Source organism: Stegostoma tigrinum, chromosome 35 (assembly GCF_030684315.1).
Source record: "Stegostoma tigrinum isolate sSteTig4 chromosome 35, sSteTig4.hap1, whole genome shotgun sequence".
Taxonomy (NCBI): domain Eukaryota; kingdom Metazoa; phylum Chordata; class Chondrichthyes; order Orectolobiformes; family Stegostomatidae; genus Stegostoma; species Stegostoma tigrinum.
Genome location: NC_081388.1, coordinates 13,201,966 through 13,218,869, shown reverse-complemented (window position 1 = coordinate 13,218,869; position 16,904 = coordinate 13,201,966). Strand labels below are relative to the sequence as shown.

Genomic DNA, 16,904 nt, shown 5'->3' with positions numbered 1-16,904 from the left:
GGGGGGGGGGGAAGAGGGGGAGACAGGGCCTCTGTAATTCCTGGGAGATATGGCCCCCTTGAACATCGGGACCATCTGGACTTCCCATTTACCCAGCTGCTCCCAAAGCGAAGGCACCACTCAGTTTAAATCAATCATTCAGCTCAGTGCAAGGAGCTTTGGCAAATAAAATTACCCAGAGTGCAGAGTAAAGACATTAGCATAATTTATACACATCTGGCATCCCGGGGGAGAGGGGGAGAGGGGGAAAAGAGGTTGGTATTGTGTCAGGACTTGATTAATCAAATCTCCAGTCAACACAAAACAGTTGCTCAAAGATCCATTCATGGAGGACACTGGCCCATGGGGCAAAAATCAGGAAAAGACAGCTTACACAGACTGAGACTAAGATTTAGGGGCAGAAGCAGGCCATTCAACCCATCAAGTCTGCTCTGCCACTCGACGAGATCATGAACAATCTGATCACCCTCAATGGCCTCACTATGAGAGAGAAAATTGGATTTATGAGTTCAATAGGCCATTCATCCCAGAGAATGAGAAAATTTCCAGCTCTCAAGACACATCCTAACATTTTTTTTTGACATTAGTTGCCCTGCTGCCAATTTCCACCGAGCGTTTCGTACAAGGTTAAAAAGGTACCCTTAATGTACAATTATTTAGAACAATCCTAAACTGAGCTGGAGGAACAGAGACACCTGGGAATGCATGCGCATTAATGAAAAAGGTGCCAGGACAAATTGAGAAGATTGCTAAGAAGGTAAACAGGGATCATGCAACATTTAATCAAAAAGCAGACGCTACAAGATGGTTCCTAAACACCAGGTCAGGTCCCTCTGCGCAGGTTGCATTCGGAACTTGTTCCAAGCAGGCTACTATTCTGGCATGATTTTTCAAACTGACGGAAAAAATACAGGAGGCTCCGACGTCCCGCAGAAACACTGTCCAACGTACACAAGGCCGGTGTGTAATCACTGACGTGGCGCTCCGAAAACAAATCTCCCTTTCAACTCAGCCCTTTGGAGATACCACAGCTGCACAATACTGCAGTTTGTTAGCCTGGTGTCAAACAGATCGAGGCCAAAGTAAACCATGGGCCTACGTACCTCAGCTAGCGGCTGATATGTGAAAAACAGAAAGCAGGGAATTTCATTCACAGAAATGCTGAAAGGGCTGATTCAACTGCCAGAAGATGCAAGACAACTTCTGCTTCAAGCGCTTGAACTGCTTAATCCTCACGGCTAATCATTGATAGACTTTGTCATAGAGTCATACAGCATGGAAACTGACCCTTCGGTCCAAACAGACCATGCTGAGCATAATCCCAAACTAATCTAGTCCCACCTGTCTGCTCCCAGTCCGTATCCCTCCAAAGCCCTCTCATTCACGTACTTATTCAAATGTCTTTTAAACTCTCAACAGTATTGGTCTCCTATTTAAAGCACGGTGGCTCAGTGGTTAGTAACACTGCATCACAGCGCCAGGAAGCCAGGTTCAAGCCCACCCTCAGGCAACAGTCTGTGTGGAGTTTGCACATTCTCCCCATGTCTGCGTGGGTTTCCAGGTGCTCCAATTTCCTGCCATAGTGCAGAGATGTGCAGGTTAGGGTGGATTAGCTCTGCTACATTGCCCCGTATAGTCCAAGGATGTGTAGGTTAAATGTGCTAGCTGTTGGAAACGTGGGGCTGCCGGGATGGGCCTGGTTGGGATGCTCCTCAGAGGGTCAACGTGGACTTGTTGGGATAAATGGCCTGTTACCAAACTGTGGGGATTCTATGATGAATAGATGTTCGCTTTCTAAGCCGTTCAGGGCAAGTTTACCAGACAAGTCAAGTCCGTGGAAATAGATGGGCTGTCTTACGAGGGAAGATTGGACAGTCTCATTGTAACAACTGGACTTTAGAAAAGTCAGAGGCAACTTGAATAAAACATGTAACATCGGAGACGTTTTGACAGGGTGGATGTGGGATGTTTCTTCTTATGGAACAACCCAGAACTCTCGTGCTCCTGAGATGCTGCTGGGCCTGCTGTGTTCATCCAGCCTCACATTTTATTATCTTGGATTCTCCAGCATCTGCAGTTCCCATTATCACTCTCATGCATTTTTGAAAAAAAAATAATCAGGCATCATCCATTTACAGAGAATAAATGTTTTTTTTAAATTCACGCCCCACCCAACCCTCACCACCATATTCACAGAGTTACAAGTCTATGGATAACTTTTCTCAGTGATGGAAACAGAGCTCTTGAATATTTTGAAGGCAGATGCCATTAGATTCCTATAGAGCAAAGAGGTGAAAGGGCATCGAGGGAAACAGGAAGCACATGTTGCTTTAATCACTTCAGCCACGGTCTGGTGCAGGAGGCTTGAGGTGGTGAACAGGTCCTCTCCTGCTCCTAACAACAAATCCTGGATTATAAACCCATGTGTGCGATTCTAATATTGCAAATTATGTTCAAGATTCTAATGGCTCCTCACTTACTCTAAGAATAACCATGTGCTTTCACACCCTCACCTTGACACTAAACATAGTGAAAACTGAAAGAAACAGAGAAATGAAGGTTTCAAAAACAAAATGCATTAAAATAGCTTCAACCAACTTGCGGCAAAAAGCAGATGAATTCAGATGGTAAAGCAAGGTCAGGTGTCAAGAGAAAAAAAAAATGCCAATGTTAACTCAAACAAGTCAGCGCCTAGCTCCCGAGACCGAAATCATGGATTAACACAGCAAGGAAATGTCAATTTACAGTCATGCAGCATGGAAACAGATCCTTCAGTACAACCAGTCCATGTCAACCATGTTCCTAAACTAAACCAGTCCTGACTGCCTGTGCTTGGCCCATACTTCTCTAAACCTTTCCTATTCATGTACTTATCCAAATGTCTTTTAAACATTGTAACAGTACCCACATCCACCACTTCCTCAGGCAGTTCATTCCACATGCGAACCACTGAGTAAGAAAAGTTGCCTCTTGTGTCCTTAAGTCTTTCTCCTCTCACATTTAAAATACATTCCTGAGGCTTGAAATCCCCCAAGCCAGGGGAAAAACACCTGCCATTCACCCTTATATATACACTCATCATTTTACCAACCCCAACAAAAGTCATCCCTGAACCTCCTACGCTCCAGTGGGGGAAAAAAAAAGTCCCAGCCTATCCTTATAGCTCAAACCCTCCGTTCCCAGTAGCATGCCGGTGAATCTTTTCCGAATCCTCCCTCGTTTAATAACATACTCCCCACAGCAGGGTGACGAGAAATAGACGCAGTACTCCCAAACAGACCTCACTAACATCTCAGAATTCTGAATTGAAATGCGAAAGCCGATGGTAACGCAGATCTGAAGTGGTGCAGGGCAAAGTTCCACGGTCAGTGCACTGCTCCACATGACATCTCCCAACAGAGACGGGAACAACAGCTCTCCTCGGACGTGTGCTGGCTGGACAGTTTCAAAACTAACCAAGTACGGAATGAAAATGGAAGAGAGAGAGAGAGGTGTAGCAAGGCGAGCTTGCTCCACTTCAGTGGTAACCCCACAATCCCTGTTTATTAAGAGACCCAGGGCAACTGATACATCTTGTAAGGCCAGATATCAACGAGGTGGTTTCCCCCAGCACCCAACATGACACTGAGCTTACTTTGTGACATGCGAAGTGGTTATTCGAGAGCACACAGGAGTGTCGTCACATCACCAATGGCCCCTCATCTCAAATCTTTTCCTCACCTCCCCTCAACTCTACCCGTCCTTCTCAAGTGTGGCGCCCAGAATGGGACAAGACGATTCCACTTGAGATATCGTCTCATCTTGGGCCAAAAATAAACAACCTTAGGCATTCCCGCTGGGCGTTTCAACCGTCTGGTATCCCACCCCAGCCATCCGACATCTGTCTCCACATTCCCTCACCAATCGAGCGCCATCGTATTCATCATGGTCTGAAGCACAAAAAACAACAGGGACGGAAGAAATTTCTCAAGACAGTGGGCACCCCCCACCGGTGCACCCTCAAAGAAACTGCAGTCGGGTACAGCTGGTGGAATTAAAGAGCCCAGTGGGAGGGCCGATAGCCTCGGGCTACCAAGTGTGGGCAAGTAGGAGGAATGGGGTGGGACAGTCAAAAATCATCGTGTAATGGTTTCAAAGAGCTGTAGTGCACAGCTTCATGCAGACACACAAGAAATCCATTGTATTTCAGTCCAAAACACAAACTGGGGCCAGTAATTTTTCGAGCATGCCCGACATCTTGCAAGCTGTTAGCACACAAGTGCAACCCATCGCTACCTCGGTCACACACAGACACCCCTACGTTTTACAAAAAAAAGCATGAAAGATAGAGCTCAAACACACACCTCGAGGTGTTAGCGGGGGGGGGGGGGGGGGGGGGCAGAAAATGCGAGCTCAAGGGTGTAGCGAGGATGACTAAAGTGATTATGAGCTTATTCCACTTCTCCTGGTACCGCATGCTGCCATGGCAACAGAGGCAGGCTGCAAGAGTGACTGGGAAGATGGGAGACCCCACACACTTGCAAGGCCAGATCTATCACACGAATGCAAATCCAAGTATTAATCACCAGTAAGAAATCCACTGAGGTTACAACTAAAAAGGCAAATTACACGGGGTCAGGGGCGGTGCGGCGAGAGGGAAAAAAAAGGAAAATATTATTCTCCTCAATTCTGATCACAATCTGGAGGGCTTCTCCCAGCTGTTCTACTCCTGTGATAGGGGCACCACAAATACATAGAGCAGTTCGTGGAACAAAGAGAATTTACTCCTGTTTTTGGTTTTGACAGAGTGATAAGGAAAGTGGTTGGGGGTGGGGGGTGTGGGGAAGGGGAGGGGAGAAGAGAAGAGAGGAGAAAGTGGTTGGGGAGGAGGAGTGAGAAAGGAGAGCACAGATGGAAAAGAAAAAATAAAAACGTGAAGGCGGAGAGAAAGCCGGAGTGTAGGAGGCTGACAGGTGACCTTATACAAGTTTATAAAATCCTGAGGAGGTACAGATAGGGTTAATGGTAGGTATCTTTTCCTTAGGATGGGAAATTTCAAAACTAGGAGACATATTTTTAACACAAGTGGACGGAGATTTAAAAACAAAAGGCCAGCTGTGGAGCTGGATGAACATGGCAGTCTGGGCACCGTCTTAGGAGCAGGAAAGCTGACGTTTTGGCCCTAGATCCTTTCCGATTCTCCAGCATCTGCAGTTCCTACTATCTCTTGGGGCTTTATGTTTTTCAAAACAGAGTGGTCGCTGTGTGGAACCAACATCCAGAAGTGATGGATGGTCGGTACAATTAAAAAGGCATTTAGATGGATGTGTGAATCGGGAATGTTTGGAGGGATATGGGCCAGGAGTGACTAGTTTATTTTGGGATTATGTTCAGCATGGACTGGTTGGGCTAAAGGGTCCGTTTCTGTGCTGTATGACTCTATATAAAAAAAGTGGTCTGAGTGGGAGCATTTTTAAGATCCTGCTTTAATCGTATGTTTAGTCCAACATTAACCCAGAACCAACAGGTTATTACCACCACAAAGCTCCCTTGTGCAGAGGATCTCAATTCAGATGTTCACATTACCGTCTTGCAAACTTTCTTTTAAAAAAAAGGGGCAAGATGACAAACAGAACCATTGCAATGTTTCCCATGAACAATTCTGCTTGTAATAGATACTGCAATGAACAGCTAGACACAGTTAAACTGCACCGAGCTATTGGCTCTTAAACCATCAGCTCAACATCACTGGTGAAAAACGGAGCTGCAACTCTGCAACACACACATTCCAGATGTTGCCAAATTAGAAAGGTATTGGCCCATTCACTAAGTAGCTCATTAGCCTTCCAATAAAACCCACCCAACCAGTGGCCAATGGCATAATGAATGGTAGCCAAGTCTTTTTTTTTCCCCCCCCCCCTCCAGTTGGACCCAGTCACAAATCGGGGACGTGGTCTCTTGAAAACAAAGTCCCCATGAGTCAGGCATTTCACCTGGAATCCGTCTCTTCTCCCCACTCCGGCCCCATCTGTTTGCATTTATTTCCCACACGACTTGTTGAAGCCCTTTACAATGGGCTGGCAAGCTGCCAGTGACGTACAGCCTCCCCGTCTGGCGGCCCTCCACCATCCACTCAGTGGATGAAGGGAGTAGGGAGCACCAGGAGACAAACACCAGCCATGATCCTCACAAGGACCAAGTTACATAGCTATGATCATTCCCCCCCACCTCCTCCCCACCCTTCACTGAAGACCCATTTGCACAGCAGCTGGACTTCTCATTTACAACAGCAGGAAAAAGGAACAGATCTAAAGGAATTGAGTTCTTCTTTAAAGAAATGTAAAGCACTGGCTTAATATAAGCAACAGAGACCAGTTCTTCACTTCCTATGCCCCTCTATGGTTAAAGCCAGTATGTCGAATTATTCTCCCCATGTTGTAGCCTTTGCTTGACTCAGTGGTTAGCATTCTCCTTTTGAAAGCAGAGGTTTAGTACAGAGAGAGTTTAAGCTACATTCACAAATGCTCAGACAGCACCTCCCAAACCCACGACCCCTTCCATCTTGAAAGGACAAGGGCAGCAGATACATGGGAACACCACCCGCTGTGAATTCCCCACCAAGCCGCTCACCATCCCGAGTTGGAAATATATCGCAGTCCCTTCACTGTCGCTGGCTCAAAATTCTGGGACTCCCTCGCTGACAGCACTGGGATATACCTACACTCCATACGAATGAGCACAATCCTAGCCCGCTATTTGATGGTGATCTGACCTGATTGGTTAATCTGATTTCAGCTTTTAATTTCCTGTCTGTACACCCACTCAAGCATTGAGGTAGTTTTCTAACTGACTGGTTCAGAGATGCTGTTACACACCAAAAGGACTTGAACTTAAGGTCCTGGTTCAGAGGTAGCGCACAGGTGTCTCCACATGTCCCACCCCCATCAAACAATCACCCAACTCAGCTCAAAAATATTCACCCAGCCTCCCTTCACTTCCTTTGGGAGGAGAAAGTTCCAGACTCGCAACACTTGGATACAAAAAGAAATAAATCTCCCTTAAATGGGAAACCCTCGATTTTTAAAATCAACTGTGTCCTCTAGCTCTGGTTCTCCTCCACAAGAGGGACTACCCTCTCAGCCATCACCTTATGAAGTCACCTCAGGATCTTGCAGGTTTTAATGGAGTTGGGAGGTGATCCCTTGAAATGCCAATTGATTGCAGGCCCAACCTTTCCCAAAATAACCCCTTCATACTCAAATAGTCAACTGAACCTTTGCTTCCAATCACAATTCATTCCAGTTGCATTTCTGTCAATGCAATGACTTTTTTTAAAAAAAACATTGGTCTTATGGTGCAGTGGAGGTGTGCCTAATTCTGAGCCTGTATTGAAGCCCCACCTGATCCAAAGGTGTGTAATGACATACCTGAAGAGGTTGATGAAAAGTATCTAAAATTGTGCAAATTCTGCGATGATGTTTTTCCCAAAATTGTAGCAGTTACCACCGTCTTCGAGGACAATGAGAAATAGGCAAGTGTTGTCCAGCCAGCAACACCTACCTTGTCAAAGAATTCTACACTCCCTTGCAAATTTTCACCTTTTATCCCCCCGCAACTCCACTGCCTCCATGTCCTTGTCATAGTCAGTCACTACGAGAGAATCGAGACGGCTATTCAGCCGCAATGGGCTTCAGTCAAGCATGTCTGATCTCACCAAACGATCACACAAGCTCATTCTTCCAACATGGGCCCATAGCCATTCCCATCATGCCCCGTTTGTGGCCCACAGGCAGAAATGCAGGCCATCCTCCTGTCACACAGCCAATACTGATCAGTGAACAAATCTTTCGCTTGACTCAGGTGCGGCAACATGACCATTTACTGCACTGTTCGGAGACTGGGTGCTTCATCCATGACACAACAGTGCACAAGGCCCAGGATTTGTAGGTCCTGGGCTACGTTGTGCCCAAAACAAACAGTTCACAAGGAAGGGGAGAGACAAAAAAAAAGGATAATCCTGTGCTCATCACCCAGACGTTTGAATTCTTGCTGTGCGCACAATGGCTGCTACACGTCAACAGGAAAAAGGCCTCCAAAACCTTCCCCCCCCCCACCAAAAAATGAAAAGAGACGACACACAAGCAACAGAGATAGTAAGAACTACCGATGGAGTCAGAGATAACACAGTGTAGAGCTGGAGGAACACAGCAGGCCGGGCAGCAGAGGAGCAGGGAGGCTGATGTTTTGGGTCAGGACCCTCCTTCAGAAATCCAAAATGAAATGTCAACTTTCCTGCTCCTCTGATGCTGCCTGGCCTGCTGTGTTCCTCCAGCTCCACACTGTGTTAACATTCACACACACACACACAGTGCTCTGGAGTATCCAAAAGTTGTGAAGTAAAGGAGATAAATGAAAATTCTCTTCAGAAAAGATACATTCTGAGCACATTCTGAGCACCTCCTCGAGACAGGCCTGAAACGCTCGATCGGTCGGGCCTATGCCTCACGAAAGCCTCATTTTAAAACCGCACCCAGAGGAGCTACACTATTACCACAATCCAGACACACATTCCGCCAATGTATACATTACATTAAATTATGGCTTGACAGGTTTACATCTATTTTGGGAACAAATCTTACAAATCTCAGATGTTATGGCTCTGGAAGAAGACAAAGCTGTTGAGTTTCAGTTTCAATCAACCACCGTTTATAGATTCATCACAAACCAATGGGCACCACAGGGGCTGGGGCACACTGTCACATCCCCCACCCCACAAATCACTACTTGTTAGGCTTCCCTCAACGCTTGGACTTCTATCCCCCAGTAGGAGCTGTAATCCTTTCATTTGGTTTTGCTTTCAAAAAAAAACTTAACCATTTTCCAAAGGAGAATATCCAGCACTGAGGAACGGATCATGGTTCGTGGGATTCAATTTATAAACACCGTTTCTTTTCCCAAACTGGGTCAGAAAATACGGGCCTGATAAATCATGAGACAGCAGACTCATTTTCAAATGCTGCTACAAGGTTTGTGGACAATCTCGCCTGTGCCCCTTGCTGTGCCCCAAAATTATTATTCTGCTTTCCCAGGAAGGGATACAATTTGAAGCAAATTCTTGCCTCTGATCCCCATGCAGTAAGACACACACACACCGCCCCCCCCCCCCCCCCCCCCCCACCAAGCAAATATATCAGTCAAGAAAGGATTGACACAGGTCTGTGTATCACCCTGCAGTTGCATAGCCGAACATATACTGGGCAAATTGGAGCCCAGCAAGAAAGCTGATGCTGGACAAAAACCAAAAGGTTATAATAAAGACAATTACTTGCATGTCTGAGGAGACTTAGAAACATTGTCAGAAAGATCCAACATTTACAGCGACAATAAGTACCAGAGTCAAAGAACAAAGAAGAACAAAGAAAATTACAGCACAGGAACAGGCCCTTCGGCCCTCCAAGCCTGCGCCGATTGAGATCCTCTGCCTAACCTGTCATCTATTTTCTAAGGGTCTATGCCCATTTGCTCCCCGCCCATCCATTTAAATGGCCAAATATATCTTAAAAGACGCTACCAGGTGTCTGCGTCTACCACCTCCGCTGGCAACGCGTTCCAGACACCCACCACCCTCTGTGTAAAGAACTTTCCACACATATCTCCCTTAAACTTTCCTCCTCTCACTTTGAACTCATGACCCTTAGTAATCGAGTCCCCCAATCTGGGAAAAAGCTTCTTGCTGTCCACTCTGTCTACACCCCTCACGATTTTGTAGACCTCAATCAGTTCACCCCTAAATCTCCATCTTTCTAATGAAAATAATCCTAATCTCCTCAACCTCTCTTCATAGCTAGCACCCTCCATACCAGGCAACATCCTGGTGAACCTCCTCTGCACCATCTCCAAAGCGTCCACATCCTTTTGGTAATGTGGCGACCAGAACTATACACAGTACTCTAAATGAGGCCGAATCAAAGTCTTATACAACTGTAACATGACCTGCCAACTCTTGTACTCAATACCCCGTCCAATGAAGGAAAGCATGCCGTATGCCTTCTTGACCACCCTATTGACCTGTGTTGCCACCTTCAGGGAACAATGGACCTGAACACCCAGATCTCTCTGTACATCAATTTTCCCCTCAGTCAGACAGGAAGGTTCAGTGGAGAGGTCCTGGACATAGCCATAGCAGTTTAAACAAATGAACACATGCAGCACTGGAACAGGCCCGTCAGCCCTCCAAACCTGTGTGGGCTACCATGCCCTAATTAATCTGAAAAAAAACAAACTTGCCATTTTTGTTCTGCATCCCTATATTCTCTCCCTATCATGTAGCCATCTAGGTGCCCCTTAAATGTCATCCATGTGCCCGCTTCCACCTGTTCTGGTAGTGCACCCCAGGCTGCTACTACTATCTGCGTGAAAAACTTTGTAACTCAGTGCTCTCCCTTCTCGCTGCCTCAGGAAGGACGCTGTCATCAAAAGACCCCTGCCACCCCAGTTATCATCTCTTCCAAGCCCTTTCATTGGGCAGAACATACAAAAGCTTAAAAAATGTACCAACAGATTCAAGAACAGCTTCTTCCCTGCTGTTATTAGATTTCTGAATAGACCTCTCAAATTTTTAATTTCATGTTGATCTTGCTCTTTGTGCACCCTCTCTGTAAGATTGTATTCATCACTCTGCTCTATTACCCTAATGCACTTAGCATGGTACAATCTCCCTGTACTGCACACAAAACAAAACTTTTCACTGTGCCAGGTGACAATAGCATTGTTTGAAGGTTTTTTTTTCCAAAAAAGGGATGCTTATAAAAGGGGCAATAATAAATCAAATAAAAAAATCAAACCCTCCATCGAGAGAGGTTCTCTCAAATCCTTTACTAAGAGTGCCGTGTTCCTTTAAACTGACAAATCCTCTCGGGAGACAGGAGGGAGCTGGGTTTAAAAAAGGTGAAATCTTCAAAACGGCACAACAGCTGCTGCACATCAACTCCTCCAGGCAGCTTGGAAAATAAATCACCACTCATCTCGATGTCGAGTCACTTGGGCTCAGTCTCTCTCATTGGGGCCAGGTTTCACGCAAGCTCTGATCTGCTGTGTAACCCCACACCCCAAAAATAAAAAAAGGTCTGCACTATTGTAGCACCCTCCACCAGACCCTGGGTGTGCATGTGAAGCGCTGTCACTGCTATACTACAGCAACCAGTTAACACACAGCATACCTCCCCAAAAAAAAGCAGCAACATGATCAATCATCAGATAATCTCGTTTTCATTCATTCACGTGGGGACGGCATTGCAGGCCAGGCTCGTACTTTTTGCCTGTTCCTATAGTCAACCACATTGCTGTGGGTCTGACGTCACATGTAGACCAGACCAGCTTTTTTTTTTTTTAAAAATTAGTGAAGCAGATGGGATTTTCCTGACAATCGACTATGGTTTCTTGTACATCATTAGACTCTTAATTCCAGATTTCTTTTCATGGAATTCAAATTGCACCATCTGCCGTGGCAAGATGCAAAATCCAGATTCGCTGGGGATCAGGATTGACAGTCCAGCAATAATACCGCCAGGCCATCGCGCCCCCCCACCCCCATCTCAGAATTTGATAGATGGACAAACATCGGCAAAAGGTACCAGGGAGAACATTTCCCTTCCACAGTGGGAGACTGGGGGGGGGGGGGGGGGGAAACGGACATAGCCTAGGATTTCAAGAATTTATCCAAATCAGGTTCAACTCCAACTTCAAAAGCTCAAGAGGCAGCCACTGGTTGAAACAGGGGCCTCTACATTAAACGTAGCACCTTGAACATTTTGCAAGAACGTTGCAAAGTGCAAGTTCCCATCTGGTAGTCAGGACTCCAGATACAAATGACAATTTACCTTGTATAAGCCACAGTAGGACAGGAAAGGGAGTGGTCGGACAAATCTGGTCAGAACAGACAGGCTGGTCCCAACACTAAGTGCGTTCCCATTGGAGTCTTCGTCGGGAATCGTTGTTTGAGGGATTTTTTTTTAAAAAGAAGAGAGATTTATAAAAAGGGAAAGGAGATAGAGCGGGAGTGGCAGCTGGGTCTAGTGGGACTGCAGTCTCCGGAGGAGCGGATGGATTGACTGAGTCATTGTGAGCGAGGGAGGGCAGTAACTTCTGTTTCCAGTGGGTCAGTCCCTTGTTCACACACAAACCATGGATAAAGCCCACTATTGACAAAAGGTGCGGAGTCATAGGGGTTTACAGCATGGAACTAGGCCATTCGGCCCAACTTGTCCACACAGGTCAGTCCATTTCTGCTAGCCGAGTTATAACAAGGCACCATCGCTGATGTAAGGACATGCAATGAACTTGACTGTGAAGCCCAATGTGGCTGAATAGCCGTCTCGATTCTCTTACAGTGACTAGCTATAAAAAGGATATGCAGGCATTGCAGTTGCAAAAATAAAACTTTGCAAGGGCATATAAAATTGTTGCACAATGTAGGCGCTGCTGGCTGTACAGCACTTGTTCTCCATAAGACGACGATGGTAACCACCACAGTTTGAAAAAGACATTGCAGGATCCGCACAATTTTAGATTTTTTGAACCAACCTGTTTAGGCTTATTATTATGTACTTTTAGATCAGGTGGGACTTGAAGCCAAGTTCAAAAAAGGTACAGACGCCAACAGTACCCCACAAAAATCGCCCAAAAAAATACTAACCGTCTCAGCAAAAATGCATTTGGAATGAGTTGTAATTGCATTTGGAAGCAATGAAGGTTGACAACTGGAGATCAAGGGGAGATGTGGAGATATACTGACAATAGTTCAAAATAGATGAGAAGAGGCAGTCCCATTATCTAACCATACAATGGCCGAGGGTCACAAACATATGGCTCTGAGGCAGAGATGGCAAAGTGGATGGAAGGTGTGAAGATTTTGTTTCAAAGTCTCAGTAAGTAATAGCAATCTGAAATTCATCATCTGCATGCCAACAGATTTAAGATGAGCTCCTTCCTAAATGTTATTAGACTTCAGAATGGGCCTCTCAAACGTTAACTTTCACATTGACTTTACTCTTTGTGCACCTTCTCTGCAGCTGTGACATTGTATTCCTCACTCTGTTCTATTACCCTCCTGCACTTTGGTTAGTATGAGGTGCTTGAGCTGCGCGCAAAACAAAACTTTTCACTGTTACTTGGGTATACCTGACAATAATAAAATCAATTCAAATACACGGTTGATGGAAGCAGATATAATCAATTCGAAAGGAAATTAAATAGGCCGGTGACGAAAGTCAGCTAGTTGCACTCGAGGGCTAGTGTGGGGAGGGTGTGATAAATGAGATAGATGGGTTGTTCCAGAGGGCTGGCATGGGCATGACCAGAAAAAGGTCTCAATTCTATACTGTCATGGCTGTAGACCAATTCCAATAAAACACACTGTTACATTGGACCCCACAGAATCTCTACAGCGTGGAAGCAGGTCATTCAGCTCATCGAGTTCACGCCAAATCTTTGAACAGCATGCCACCCAGACAAATCCTCTACCTTATCCCTGTAATTCCTATGGATGATCCAGCTAGCCTGCACATCCCTCGACACTGAGTAATTTAGCATGGCCAGTCCACCGTAACCTGCAGGGCTTTGGATTCTCGGCCTCTGGCCTATGTCGGTTGAGGTCTGAGAGAGTTGTCAATGCCACTGTGCCCAAATAGCATGCCAAGCAGCTAAATCCTAGGTACCGGGACAGCGGTTTCGCACAGAGCATGGCCCAACAAACCCCAGTGGAGCTGCTGAAGGGACAGGAGAGCGCGCAGGGGAGGACAGAAAGGCCTCTGTTGCCATATCTTTTTTTACCAAAACAAGTATCCTCTATACATTTACAAAATGAGGGTGTTGCTGGTTTGGCAACATTTATTGTCCATCCATAATTGCCCAGTTAAGAGTCAACCACATTGCTGTGGGACAATACTGAACCAGATAGGTTTTTCTGACAATCGACAATGGATTCACAACCATCATTAGTTTCTTAATTCCAGATATTTTACTGAAGAATTCAAACTGCGCCATCTGCAGTGGTGGGATTCGAACCCAGTCCCCAATATGTTGTTATCTGGGGATCTGGGTTAACAGTCCAGTGATAATACCTCCAGGCTGATTCAGACTGACCGCTGAGCTTCCCGTGATGAAGGGCATGTGACCCAGCACGTTACATGAGCAGTGTGGATTGAGTGCCGGACTACAGTGGAACTACAGTCTGAACCCGTCGGTCAGTTAGAGCCAAAATGAAGAGCAAGCGTGGATCAATTCAGGGTCAGATTGGTACAAGGTGAACCCCCTGGACTGTAAATCAAAGTGTGATGGTGACTCCACATTCAACAATATACAACACAACGATGTTAAAGTCAATGACAATCCAACTTTCACCTAATGACACCAGGGTTATGTAACCTGGCCGTGTCACTCATTCCACAGTCCAACACAAACCAAAAGGTGCTGGAAAAGCTCAGCAGGTCTGGCATCGTCTGTGAAGAAAATATCAGAGTTAATGTTTCGGGTCCAGTGACCCTTCCTCAGAACCAGTTGAGGAAGAGTCACCGCATCTTAAACGTTAACTGATTTTTTTTTCCCCCCTTCACAGATGCTGCCAGGCCTGCTGAGCTTTTCCAGCAACTCCTACTTTTGTTCCTGATTGACAGCATCCGCAGTTCTTGCGGTTTTCATCACTGCTCAGGTCGCTGCTCATAGCGAAGGCTGCTATTAACGTTCTCTTTAAACAAAAGTACGAGCTTTGACTAGTGGAGGGGTGGAATAACGACTTCCTGGTCTAACTGGAAAAGTCTCTTACAGTTGGTAAGTTATGCTTCATCACAGGTTACACTAACAAGATGACATGGCACTGTTACAGACTTTGAGGAGGACCAGCTGTTCGGTTTCACTCCCTGGAGATTCGAAGCTGCCCTACCCACAAGTCCATGTGCTATCAGAGTAGTTGGTGCTCACTGCAGCTATCAGTATTAACACTTTTCCCGAAGCTGGGTGAACATATTCCCCTGGTTTGCAGAGCGAAGTCTCCCTAACCAGAACTCCCAGTATTAATAACGAGTGGCAGTATACCATGTTTGCCTGTAGTCTCCTTAGGCCAATTCCCTGCTTCTACCTCACTCCGCAGGGGCTCCCTGGGTAATCAGGATTTTGGCTAAGCTGGCCTTCCAAAACCAGCAGAAAGAGGCGAGAGTGTTTCAGCCCCGATACCGGAGATTTGTCAGGAGTTGTGTGGACTAGGTAGAGGCTTAAGCAGGAAGGCTTCACTGTCTGAGGATGACAGCAGGCAGACTTAAACATGACCGCACATGCTCAATGTCACTTCAAACTCAACCAACCTGGCCCGGCTCTGATTGAACGTACTCGCTTGCAGAGAAACCTTCCTTGGAAACACTCCTGTACTCATCCTGAGCTTGTTGAATTCCTCACTGCATGACTGTTCCTATAGATACAGCTCAAAACTCTCCAACCTTTAGCCAAGGATAAAACATTTCTGTGGCAGTAATTGCCCACCATCGAACAGCATTAGAGACACCTGCATTCCACACAACGGGGGGGGGGGGGGGGGTGATCAGCCACAGAAAGGAGTTAAAAATTGCCAAGTTTCCAATCGAATAAACATGGACCTTTGCTTTATCCCGATGCTCACGCTTTTTTCTGAAGCGGCCTCGGGACATGTTGCTGCAAAAGAACAAAAGGCACTACAGAAATCAAAGTTGTTGTTGTTGTAGTGTCGCCAGGCAAGAAAGAGCAGCCTACCTCACCACATTGTAGGTGACATGCCAGCACTCCCTTCCAACCGCAACCACCACCCCCCCCCCCCCCCCCCCACCCCACCCACCCACCTCAGTGGTCCGGTCCAAGGGGCAACAGCCCCCGCCAGATATTCCAGTCAGTTTCAGGTCATTTCAGAGTGGGCATAAACGGGGGAGGAGGGGGGGTGCCAAAGGTGTCCTTCAGGAATTAAAATAAGGAGTCAGAAGCAGGAACACTGAACCAAGTAGAATACACAGCAGACTCAACTGTTTGAAGCCAGAGGTTCTCTGAAACAGAACGTCCGGCCTGGATCTCTAACTCCCAAAGAAAAAGATGCATTGAGAAAACTGTACCCAATTAGAGCACAGAAGGTCGGGGGAGGCCTGATTGAGGCGTGTAAGATTATGAGGGGCTCGGACAGAGGAATCAGCTGGGCCCTTACTCTAAAAAGGTGAGACGTTAATGGGATAACACCCATTAATATTTATGCTCCTTATCTTCCTACACAGGGGTACGTGGAAACTGTTTTAAACTTCCTGCCCGAATAGGAGCGGGTGAGAAATGTTTGTATCGGTGTGAGACATCTGTAATTCTGTAACTTTTACAAAAGGATGAAGCTTGTGTTTCTATTGAAGTGGCCAGGTCAGTGACCTTTGCTCAAGCCAGACACTTCAGCGGCTTGAAATCGCATTCTGTCATTATCAGTTACTTCGCGAACAATCAATGCTGTAATCTGAGATAATGGGAACTGCAGATGCTGGAGAATTCCAAGATAATAAAATGTGAGGCTGGATAAACACAGCAGGCCAAGCAGCATCTCAGGAGCACAATAGCTGACGTTTCGGGCCTAGACCCTTCATCAGAGAGGGGGATGGGGAGAGGGAACTGGAATAAATAGGGAGAGAGGGGGAGGCGGACCGAAGATGGAGAGTAAAGAAGATAGGTGCAGAGAGTGTAGGTGGGGGGTAGGGAGGGGATAGGTCGGTCCAGGGAAGACGGACAGGTCAAGGAGGTGGGATGAGGTTAGTAGGTAGTTGGGGGTGCGGCTTGGGGTGGGAGGAAGGGATGGGTGAGAGGAAGAACCAGTTAGGGAGGCAGAGACAGGTTGGACTGGTTATGGGATGCAGTGGGGGGGGAAGAAGAGCTGGGCT

General features: G+C 46.4%; 1 protein-coding gene across 4 annotated transcripts in view; it reads right to left on the bottom strand.

Moving 5' to 3' along the window:
* camsap3 (calmodulin regulated spectrin-associated protein family, member 3) overlaps positions 1-16,904 on the bottom strand; it is a 196,673-nt gene that overhangs the window by 149,299 nt on the left and 30,470 nt on the right. The gene's annotated exons all lie outside the window — the stretch shown is intronic.